A 12246-nucleotide genomic window follows, 5' to 3' on the forward strand; every position below is an offset into this window, starting at 1 on the left:
AAGCTAAATTTAAATCAAAATAATTTTTTATTTTTTCTATCCTTTTTTTCTTGCTTATTTTTTCTTCAATTTTTTCCTTTTTTTTCCTTTTTTTTTATCAATTTTTTTCTTCATCTTTTTTTTTTCTTTCCATTTTTCCATTCTTCTTCTTTTTCATTTTTATTCTAATTTTTTTTGTATTCATTTGTATTGTTTTTTTTTTCTTCATATTTTTTTCAGTTTTCTTTCCTCTTTTGATTTTTTTTTATTTTTTTCCTTTTATTTTTTCTTCATTTTTATATTTATTCTTTTCTCCTTCCGTTTTTCTTTCTTTCATTTTTTCTTCCAATTTTTTCCTTCATTTTATTGTCTTTCTATTTTTCCATTATTTTTCTTCATCCTTTCATTTTTATTCATTCATCTGTTTTCTTTTTTCCTTCATCATTTCTTTTGTTTTTTTTTTCATATTTTTTTAGTGTTCTTTCCTTAGTTTTTTTCCTTCTTTTTTCTTCATTTTTGTACTTATTCTTTTTTGTACAACATTCAAATCTGAAGAAAAAAAATATGATAATAATGTGAATGATTAACCAGTTACCATAGTGGGAACATCCAAATTTGGAAAAAAAAAATAGATATGAAAACTTGAATGAGTAACCAGTAACCCTGATAGGAATATCCAAATTTGAAAAGAAAAGATATAAAAATATTCAAATTTGAAAGAAAAAAAAAATTATGATATGAAAACGTAAATGAGTACGTGGTATCCCTGATGAGAACATCTAAATTTGAAAGAAAAAAAAATTATATGTGAAAACGTGATTGTTATTGATTTGATTTTAAAAAAATAGTCACGATCTTTACAAAAAATGTAAAAAACAAAAAAGTTAGAACAAAAAATTGATTTAATTTTTTTTTTTTATGTATAGTAAAAAAATAAGTACAATAATAAAAAATGATAATAAATAATAAAATATTTTGAGTTGAAGGGGAGGCAACTTAATTTATTTTTACATAACTGTCAAAGATCAATCAAGTAACTAGTTACATTTGTAGTGGCCAAAAATCGCACCAAGCCCAGAACACCTAATTGGACATTACATTCCATTAAACGCTAATAAGTCCATTTAGTCAAGTCAGTAAAATAGATATGTTGGGAAACAAGAACCATTCTTAGTCCTATGTAAAACGCAACCCACTCACTAAGAGTACATATGGGCTTTGACCACGCCCTAGGCCCACAAATATTACTGAAACATACCCTCAGAACATGTCAAACACGTGGGAAAAAGGCTATCAGTTGGAACAATCTTCAGCTCACCCAAAAGAATCGATCCTCCTCCTAAAAAGGAGGAAGACCACTTCTCACGTCTATTCTCCAGGAGCTGGGCAACTAACCACAAAGTGTTAGGGTTTTATGCCCTAATTAAAACTCAATTTCTTTGTAATCTCATTTTATTATCAATAAAAAAATATAAATTATTTTTTTGACTTGGTCAATCACTTTGCTCACATGTTTTATTTTCATGATTATTTATTTAATATAAACTTCTATTAAGTCTCGAGCATATAGCTAATCATATTTCTAGTGACATAATCACAGTGGAATATAAATATGATTATATGTTCAAAATAAGTTAGTCCTAAGATTAGTCAGTGCACAGGATTTACACTGACTTGCCAATCTATGATATGTTCTACTTACACATCACAGTGTTATGTTCTTTCCAGAACATTAGCAAAGTAGATAAGATCGAATGTAATTGTTATATCGAACTGGACCGATATTGACAGTTGATAGGATAAGTAAACATACCGTTATTATCTATTCTAGTTATATCATATAGTTGATCATAGGTCAATTCAATCTCAATTCTGAGTAGTTAGTATTCTAATTGATTGTATTATTTAAGTTATTTGACTTGTTCGTTACCAGCTTACCCTACGGACTAGCCCATACTTACATCTTGGGAACTCGGTAGTATAATTGAGTGGGAGTGTTAATCATAGATATGAACATCTATAGCTTCTGATGAAGAAGTGAAACGATGGTTTCCTTTTAGTTTGGTTCAAGGTGCTAAATGATAGAGATCACATTTTAGTAATTAATATTAGTTTACTGAATATCATTTATAAGAAACTAAGTGTTTTAAGGATAAAATACAATGAGGGGTAAAACAGTATTTTAGTCCCATCTCATTGTAGACCGTCTATAGAGGATTGAGTGAAAATTACAATTGTAACAATGGATAATTAATAGCGTATCTATATTTGTTATAAAGCGTTCTATGAATTCAAGAGTGCAATTCCGAGTCTATAGTGAAGTCACGAGGAATTAATAAGTTAGTAAATTTATTTGTTAGATTTATGATAACTTATTGGAGCTTGAGTTCATAGGCCCATGGTCCCCACTGGACCTTGGATAAAATCATCTAGATAATCTCAATTAATTGATTTAATTATAAATTAGAATTATCAAAGCTGGTTAGGTCAATTTTGGATAGTTTCACAGAGTTATGTAATTTTGAGAAGAAAAGAGAAATTCTGGCAGATTTATTAATTAAGATAAATTGGTATCTAAATTAATAAATAAGTTTAAATCAAGGTTTAAATTATAAATAATTAATTTGATAAAGGATTTAAATAATTATTTAATTAATTAAATCAATAGAAAATAATAAAGGTCTTGATTTTAAGTCCAACGGGCTTATAATCAAATGAGAAATTTCACGGGCCCAAAGCCCATGATAATTTCGACCTAGGGCTGATTATTGGCTATTATTTTATTGATTTTTTAATTAAATAAATGACCTAATTGAGTCAATAAAAGGAATGTTAAGTGAGAGTTCAAATCAGTGACAGACACTTGTTTTCTGATAGGTTTTAGATTCTCTCTAAACATAAGTCATTTTCTAAGCCTCATTATTCTTTCTCTTCTTCTCTCTACATCTATCTCATGTGTTGAGAATTGTCCACTCTAGTCTAGGTGATTCCAAGGATACTTTGGAAGGCTGTGAAGAAAATTGAAGATGGGTATAGTTTCTTGGTAATACTATGCGACAGAAAGGATACAAGGGTTAGAGAAACTAAAGGAAGGACTCTATTATTCCGATGCGTATAATGTAAGTATTCTTATAATTATTTCTCTTTGAATGCAATTTTAGAAACATGTTCTAGGTTATCTCATATTAATTTGTTTAATATTAGATCTACATGAAAATAAATAAAGATCATGTATAAGTTTCCCAACACTAAGGCCTCTATAAATACTGGGGCCTAATCCTCTTGGAGAGAGGATTAAATCACGGAACTTCTACTCAAGCACTCACTCTATAGCTTTCAAATTCCTTTTAGCACTACTAGACCGATCACTTAGATCAACCCATCGCACCACATTACAACGACTTTATATTCATTGTATTTATTTTCTTTGCATCTATTTTCTACTCGAATTGCTTACTGATTTGACCGTCGGAGTCCCTTCGGCTGGCACCACCCTGATGTCCCAAGGCTTTTACGGTCTATCTTCCTTTGTTCTACAGGTTGTCGGTGCCCGCGATCAATCTATTCCGGTCATTGTAGATTTCAGCCTCTACAATTTGGCGCCCACCGTGGGGCCCTGACAAACTAAATCAGGAGCAAGGGACGCACATCCATCACTATGGAAAACTTGGAAGAAGGAGAGGTAAACATTCAAGCCCAACTAGCTGCCCTGATGGCCCAGATGAGGGAGACTAACGAGAGCCTCATGATAGTGCAACAAGAGAACGTAGCATTTTGAGAAGAAAATGCCACACTAAAGTCAAAGATGGAGATGCTAGAATCTGCTCAACGCCAACTGAGTCTCAGACAAGGTTTCGCACTCCAATCCCACCCATGCAACCATTCGACACTACTCCAGGAGCAACATCCAACCTAGCCTCAGGCCACCAGTCGACGATCACCCCAGGGGGATTACAAGATCAGACAATAGGCCAACAGTCGACCCCAACAGTTGGTGGACACGATGGATCAATCCCAGGAGGATCAAGCCAAGCCTATAGACCCCCACCAGCAGTTGACGATCCTATGACGGATGCTCAAGCGCCACCAACCACACCAGGAGGCAACCCAATGTCGAGTGCTCCAGAGGAGCCATCTTGGACCTTTGATACAACCATTCCCATTGCTTTACCATCTAATCTTTCTGTTGTTCCACCTTCAGGACAAAACGTTACATTAACACCTGAAGAAATGATTGAGCAGCTGGTGGCTAGGAATTTTGAAGGAATGGAAGCCATGATCCAAAGGATCCTGAGAGTCCCTGCAAGCCTCCCAAGCAGCTTTGCAGACTCTCCTTTCGTGGATTCCATTGTACTTGTGGAGATTCCAAAGAAGTTTATCTTCCCATTGATGAAGATGTATGATGGCACAACCAATCTAAATGATCATATAGCGAGCTACAAACAACGGATGTTCACCGCTGCCATTCCTCGCGAGCTATGTGAGGCTTATATGTGTAAGGGTTTTGGGTCCAGTTTGGTAGGCCCAGCCCTCCAGTGGTATACGAACCTACCTAATAACTCTATCTCTTCTTTTGTTCAACTAACTGGTGTATTTGTAGAGCAATTTGCTAGTAGCAGGAAGCTGGAGAAATTATCTGATGATCTTTATAGGATTAAGCAAAGAAGGGGGTGAATCACTTCGAGACTATGTTGCAAGATTCAATACGGAGAAAGTATCCATCACATCATGCAATGTTGTACAATGATTGCAGCCTTCCGGAAAGGCCTAATGGTAGACTCTGACCTTTATAAAGAACTGACCAAGTATCCTTGCAGGACCATGGAAGACGTACTAGCCAAAGCTTGGGCTCAGATCAAATGGGAGGAGGACGAATCAAACAGGCCCATCCATTCACCCTACTCATATACAAGGGAAAGTTGGAATACTAGGAGGGTAGAGCGCAAATACAGTACACACCATGAGCCATACCTGACCTCTAGAACCATCAGAATAAGAAGGGAGCCCAGACGCACGCTCCTGACCACAAGGCCGAGGGAACAAAAGAAAACACCCATCCCGGAGTACAATCTAAATGTAGACCCAGGAGAGATCGTGGCAGTAATGAAAGGGATGGGAAACAAATTAAAGTGGCCTGAAAAGATAAAGAAGCCAGCAGATAAGCGAGATACCACTAAATGGTGTGAATTCCACAATGATCACGACCACACGACAATAGAATGCCCGTCGAGGTCAACTCAGAGACTTTTTGTAATGCCCCAAAATCCCTAATGCGGTTTAATGGTTGGATAAGTAGGCCAGGAGGGCCATAATTGATTTATTATGCCATTAAATGATTATGTGCATGTTTATGTGAATTATATTATAATATGATGTTAAATGCATGCATGTGGGTCCACATTTCATTATAGGGGCATTTTGGTAGTTTGGCCCGTTGAGGGCGTAATTGTGTATTTTCATGCATGTTGGTGAATCATTGTTGAGGCCACATAATAATGTGGATTTGTTCGAGTCATTCGGGATGAGACGATCTTTGAGTGCAAGTTAGCGGTTTGGTCATAACAGGTTTAAGTTCGGGGCTCAGGGTGAGTCTCGGGGTAATTTGGTGATTAGAGTGTTGCCGAGAATTAAAGGGAAACGGGATATAATTTATTGGTATTTGATCATGATGGGAATTGGAGAGTGTTAATTATAATTAACGGGATAGGCGGGAAAGGACGGCTTTGCCCTTGGGGGCTGTTAAGAGATGAATTAAGCATGGGGGGTATTTTGGTCATTTGACCTAGGTTATGTATAAGTTGAAGGCTGTAGAACCTGTAAAACAAAGCCTTGTCTTTCCTCCCTCACGATCATCATTGAAGATGAAGGGTGCCTCGGATGGGCCGTTGGGCCGCGGCATGGTGAAGGAGGATCGCGGCGCGTGTTGGGGGTCGGAGTTTGGGCGCCTCTGGTTGAGGAGGCGGGCCGCGGCATGGCAGTGACCCTTAGTGGTATTTTGGCTAGAATGATGTTTTTGTCGTGGGGATTCAAACCTTAGGCCTGAAGATCGTTCCTACTACCCGGTTTAGTAAGATTCGTTGTCTCGGAGGCTAGGTTTTGGTCAGGGAAACTTTTGTGATTCATTTTATTGATGGAATCCCATAATTGGTTATGACCAGGTGACTGTCAAGGAACTAAAAGGTTGATCGTTCTCAAGGGTTGTTCTTTTACTAATTCTCGCTCGAACTAGAGGTAAGAAAACTGCACCCCATATGTGACATGCATGACTATCATTGAGGCATGTTGAATGTTTAAATGTGGACATTGATTGCATATCAAATGCTTAGAAAATCTTGCTCACTTGTGCATGGCACTGACTAATTAGTCATAATTGGCAATGGTGTCAGTATTAACTGTGAAGCTGTGACTCACTAGTCAAGTTCAGTGGTAGTACTGAGCACTGGTCATATGGTATCGACTAATAAGTCAAGAATGGTCTTAGAGTGTTTAACACAAGCCGACAAAGATTAAATCTAATCGACATCTGCATTGAATGACTCATCATGAGCATTAATGCCGGACCGACTTCAAGTTCGATGAAAACTAAAAGCGCTTGTCTAGCCTATGGCTAGTCACTTAGAGCCAGGGCCAGAAGGCCCAGGTGACTACATCGTCACATGGATATAGGTGCTGAGCCCCGTAGTGACTACTCATCAGTCACTCATCTGTTTAAGCTAGTGACTACTCATCAGTCACTCATCTGGTTTATGTTAGTGACTTGCTCATCAGTCACTCATCTGATTAGGCTATAAGCCCCATCAGGGTTAACAGAACCTCAAGTGTTAAATCGCTCATCTGATTAGGGCTAAAAGCCCCATCATGGTTAACAGAACCTCAAAGTGATATTCACTCATTTGTTCAGGGTTATAAGCTCTGTATGATTATCATGATCATCATTTGATATATATACTGTTAGGAGTGTGTCCTAAAAGCATGTAAAGACATTTGTTTATTCTGTGAATAAATAAATACATTGGTTTATTATTATTGTTATATTTAGATTGTTAAATTATTGTTTGAATAATTTTGTAAATATCATAAAAATTCCATATTCATTATTGAGGATGTGATCTTGTATTAGTACGAGAGAATTAAGATCACATGAATGAATAAAAATAGTCAACAACAACAAATTAAAGTTAAGGAATTCTTTAATTGGAGTTGTAAGTACGGTTTATTGAGTATCATAATGATACAAATAATCTAGATTCAGATTATTGATGTGGTAAGACATCTCGGTAAAGGTGCTTTATATAATATGATTATATATGACATGGACCGATGTGAATTAAAGTCTTTATCCAAAAACCATTTAACAATAAATACTTGTAATTCATATCATAACTGATGATCATTTATAGATCAACCTAAATCCTGAGTGTTCATGAACTCCTATTCATTTTTATTAAATCTTTTGATTCATTCGTTAAGGCCTCTTCAAAGAATGAGGCTAATGACTTTTGTTTTGGAGATTTAATATCATGGATGGCTGGGAACATGTATTAACAATACGGAATCTAATCTTTCCTAACGGATCGTATATTAGTTCCCTTAAGGGTTAATTCTGGAACTGAATGATTTTGAGCTCAAATCTATAATTAGATTATAGATTAATTATTCACTAGTGAATTAATGGTACTTAAGGAATAAGAAGTAAATTAGAAAGGTAAAATGGTAATTCTTCCATTCTAATTTATGAACTAATTAATTAGAGGGTTGAACTATTGTAAGATGGTTATATCAATGGACGACTTAAGAAAAGATTTCTGTAAAAGTACATCTATAACATAAAGAGTGCAATTCTGAATTTATAGTGGACTAATATCATAATTAATAAATTAACTATTATAATTAAAAATTTTAATTATTTAGTTTATTTATTGGAGCTTAATGTTATAGGTCCATAGTCCCCGAAATGGCTCAAACAATCACTGACAAAGATAAACACAAAAATGGGCAAAAATGACTTATGTGATAAGTAAAATATTTTTCTATGTATCAAACATAATTATTGTTTAATTATGTGTAATTAATTAATTAAGAATTAATTAATTATTTGATTTAACAAAAATATAATTAATTTTGAATTAATTTTGTTGACGCGGTTCTTCGCCAACAGGTAATTAAGAGAAGAAGAGAAAGGGATTAATGCTGAATATAGAACCGTCGCAGATATAGAATCTTAGAGAATGAACTAGGTGACTCAAGACACGTTTTTAAGTGGTTCGAAGGTTAAAATCCTTCTACTCCACTAGTCAATATTATTGATATACTCTGGGTATTTGGTTACAAAGCATACATCTATTCAGAGACTATTTTTCCCAACCCTTATCAACTCCCAGGTTCTCCATATTTATAGGAGAAGGCACCTGGAAGTTGGTAAGGAGGTCATCCCGTGACCTTATTATTTGTCATGTCAACTCTGTGACATTCATGATTAATTCCTAAACCTGACACATAAGTATGGTCAAATCGATAGGTAAGGAGATAATGGGCTGCATGGCCCAACCTAGCCGTGAGTTTCTGAACACGCACGTTCCTGCTGCGTGTCCGAGAAGTCAGGGAGATATCGGACACGTGATGTCAGATATGTGCACGTTTATCTTGCGTGTGTTGACTTTACAGAGGGTCAGAGCTCCATATATAGCTCGTGCCACGAGCTGCTCCCCTGACCCGACCTTCGGCCTTCAGATTCTTTGCTCCAGTCCTGGGCAACCTTGGCGAGTCCTTAGGGATTGCTCGAGCTAAGAAGGTACGACCTCGAAACGGGAGCTCCGATCCTGGGGATGTTCATGGACTAATTGTGATTAGTCTGTAGCTCGGCCTGCTAATCAGCCCGTGGGAAAATCAGGGCGTACATCTGCCCCCCAAGCTCCTGCTCGTGGTACATGACGTCGTATATAAGACCACAGTAGGGGATTTTAGACTTCCCCATAAACTCTTCACATTCCACTCTTTACGCAGGCGTCTGATACATGGAACGTCGTGGGTGGTGACGGTATGTCTTACGAGAACCGCATTTAATGGCCTAGCCTATGCCCAGCCGTCGTTTCGTATTTCGAGTGGAAGGCCTCGGATCCCTCACCAGGGCCATCCAAGAGCCTTCTACACGTGATCCTTCACGTATATAAAAAGGGGGTGGCCACTCTACGCACGGGCCACCCTTTCGTTCGAAATTTTCCAAATCTCCTTTCTTCTTCCCTCTCCATATTTCAGAAGAACGAAACCCTCAACCCTGTTGCTGCCATTTTCATCATTCACGAAGCTTAGGCGCAAGGATTTCTCCGAAGCTTTGGAAGCTACTACACCAATGAAGCTTCTACCAACGCAACGCCCTCGTCTACCTCCCAGCCATACACTATAAGTTTCCTGACCCTGTTCACTTTGAAAACATGCTACTGTAGCTTAGGTAAAAAATTTCACTGTAGCCGCATGCAAGGGTTTTCTGGGTTGTGTGGATATGGAGGGTGACAGCCCTTTTTAGGTTAGGGCACATTTGTTGTAGGAAATCGCTTTAGAGTATGGGTTTCAGGATGCTTTTTCTGGAAAAATTTATGGGTAGGAGTGTTGGGAATTTTCGGGTGCAAAACTGGGTAGCTTAGGGAACACGCCTTTAAGCGGTTTTGTAATTTTCTGCCTATTGAAACTTTCCCCCCCAAGGCAAATTCTATTTTGAACCCCCTGACACGCGAATTCCGAGTAATCTGGGATCTGTTGGGAGTATACGCGCGTGTTCACTGAACCGCGTGGTTCCACTCTCCACGAGCTGGGCTTACCTCAGCTCGTGCAAATAATAATTGCTTCTTTCTCCTGCTTGGGTCGCCTTTTCTAAAGTGTTTTCTTTTGTTCTCTAGGCGACCAGATGGCTCCAAAAAAGAACCTCCCCCAGAAGAACGTTGGAAGCTCGACCTCCCAGCAGGAAAAAGGAAAGGCGGTGATGCCTAGCTCCCCGATCCCCCGCTTCAGGCCGGCCGTGGAGAAGGAGGTCGAGGTGGCCCCCGACGCATTCTTTGAGGCGGAGAGAATCGTCTCAAAGATAACCGACCAGACGAAGATCAACAAAATCTTCCTCACTCACAACATTCCACTGGGGAAAGCCTCCGTTATTGCCCGACCTGCCTCGGATGGCGAGCGGAGTTGCACGCCGCTCGATGAATCGTTCGCGGCCTGGAGCGGTGAACACTTCAAGGCAGGGGCCTTCCTTCCCCTGGATCAGTACTTCGCTGATTTCCTGAACTACATGGGGTTGGCCCCTTTTCAGCTCCCCCCTAACTCCTACCGTCTGCTGGCAGGGTTGAGGTATTTATTCAAGAAGCAGGAGTGGGAGGTCCCTACTCCTGCTGATATTTTATATTTCTTTTGCCTCAAAGCCAGCCCGGATCAGCGGGGGCGAGGTGACGGGTTTTACTATTTAACCCGTTTTCCCAATACGGCGGCGGTCATCGAGCTGCCCAGCCACCCAAATGACTTCAAGGACCAGTTCTTCATGTCAACTAGGTTCCGGAACTGCGACCACCACTACTTCAATCGTCCTCGTAAGTAATCCCCGATCTTAGCTCGCCTTTTAAGTGTTATTTTATTTTAGCTCCTCCCGTATCCCATTCTGATTCCAGCCAATCTTGCAGCCATCTACGCGAGGACTGAAAAGTCTGTGACCCTCGGGGGCCAATATGAAACACTGGCGGGCTTGCCTCCCAGTGAGAAGGACTATCGCGCGCTCGTGACGGACGAGACGATGGTGTTCTGCAAACTGATTTTCCCAAATCAGACTCTGAACCTGAAGAGGCCCCGGGGGCCGCCCCCAGCTCGCGACAACAGACCCATCATCGTGGAGGAGGTCGCGGTAGAGGAAGACGAGGAGGACGAGGTGGCTGAAGTTCCGCTCGTGAGGAATAGGAAGAGGACCTTGGAGGTCGCCCAGAGGATGGGCGAGGAGAGGATCCAATCCGGAGCAGCCGTGGGTCCTTCCGGCCAAGGTAACCCTTACTTGTTTAAGAATCTAGATAGGGCCACTGCAGACCCCCGGCTGGTTAGGTTCAATCCTAGGCAGATCGTCCATCGTCACCGAAGGGATCCGAACCTGAACACACTCCTACTCCATTGTGTTGACCGGCTCGTGCTGGATCACCAAGAGAGCCGGCCTAGGGGTACCGTAGTAGTAGATAACACCCTAGCTTTTAGGTCAATTTTATTCGAGGAGTATGGGACCAACCTACGCACATGGCCATCACTCCAGAGGGGTATTTATGCTCCTGGGCTTAGGCAGTATGTAGAAGAGTCTAGCCCTGAGTCAGAACCGGACCTAGAACCTGCGCCAGTTCATGAAATAATCGTCTTAGGTTCTTCCAGCTCGGGGGGTAGGGTTCCCTCAGTATTCATATGCTTTTTTAGCTTTAACCTTTTGTCCTTATCTCCGTATGATTGCTAACTTGTAATAACCATGTTTTTTGTTTGACAGAAGAGATGTCTCAGCCCGAGGATAGCTTGCGGGGCATAGTCTTCGGGGGGAACCCCCCAGCCAGGCCAAGACTGAAAAGGCTCCGAGGTTCCAAGAGCTCTGCCGGGGTCTCCACTAAATCTCCAGCAAAGGAGAAGGAGAAAACTCCGCCAGCCCAGGTCGTGGGGGCGATCCTTCCAGCTGCCGGAGCAGGACAAATGCCTCCACCGCCTCAGCGAGTTCCGCCTGCCCCCCAGGACGGAGGAATGGAGATCGGGACTCCGGACATGGTAGCCCCCGAGGTACGCATCCCAGTCGATCCCCAGGACCTAGAGAAGATCCCAGAGGCCTTCCGGGGAACGGTGTATGAATCGACGAACTACGCCGTCAGCCATTTCTACAAGTTCAAAGAGAAGGAGCTCCGGGCTATTGAGACAATGAGCCCGGTTGACGTAATAGAGTCTTCAAAGGGCATGACCCTAACGGTAAGCTGCCCCATTCTTTTAAAGCTTTTACCCTTGCATATTGCCTTATTTTTCCACTTAGCCAATTTATCTTTCATTTCTTGTAGGGCGTCGCTGCAATCCACTGGAGCATCACCAGGGCCAGAGCTCAGCTCGAGGAAATTAGGACCGGGCACCAAGCCGCTCTCCAGGAGGCTCAGGTGGCAAAAGATGCGTTGGCGACCTCAAAGGCCGAGTTGGAGAGGACACGCTCGAAGGTCCAAGAGCTCGAGACCTCCCTTGCCACCTCGCGGAAAGACCTCGAGGCAGCGAAGACTGAGGCCCAGG

Source organism: Humulus lupulus, chromosome X (genome assembly GCF_963169125.1).
Source record: "Humulus lupulus chromosome X, drHumLupu1.1, whole genome shotgun sequence".
Taxonomy (NCBI): domain Eukaryota; kingdom Viridiplantae; phylum Streptophyta; class Magnoliopsida; order Rosales; family Cannabaceae; genus Humulus; species Humulus lupulus.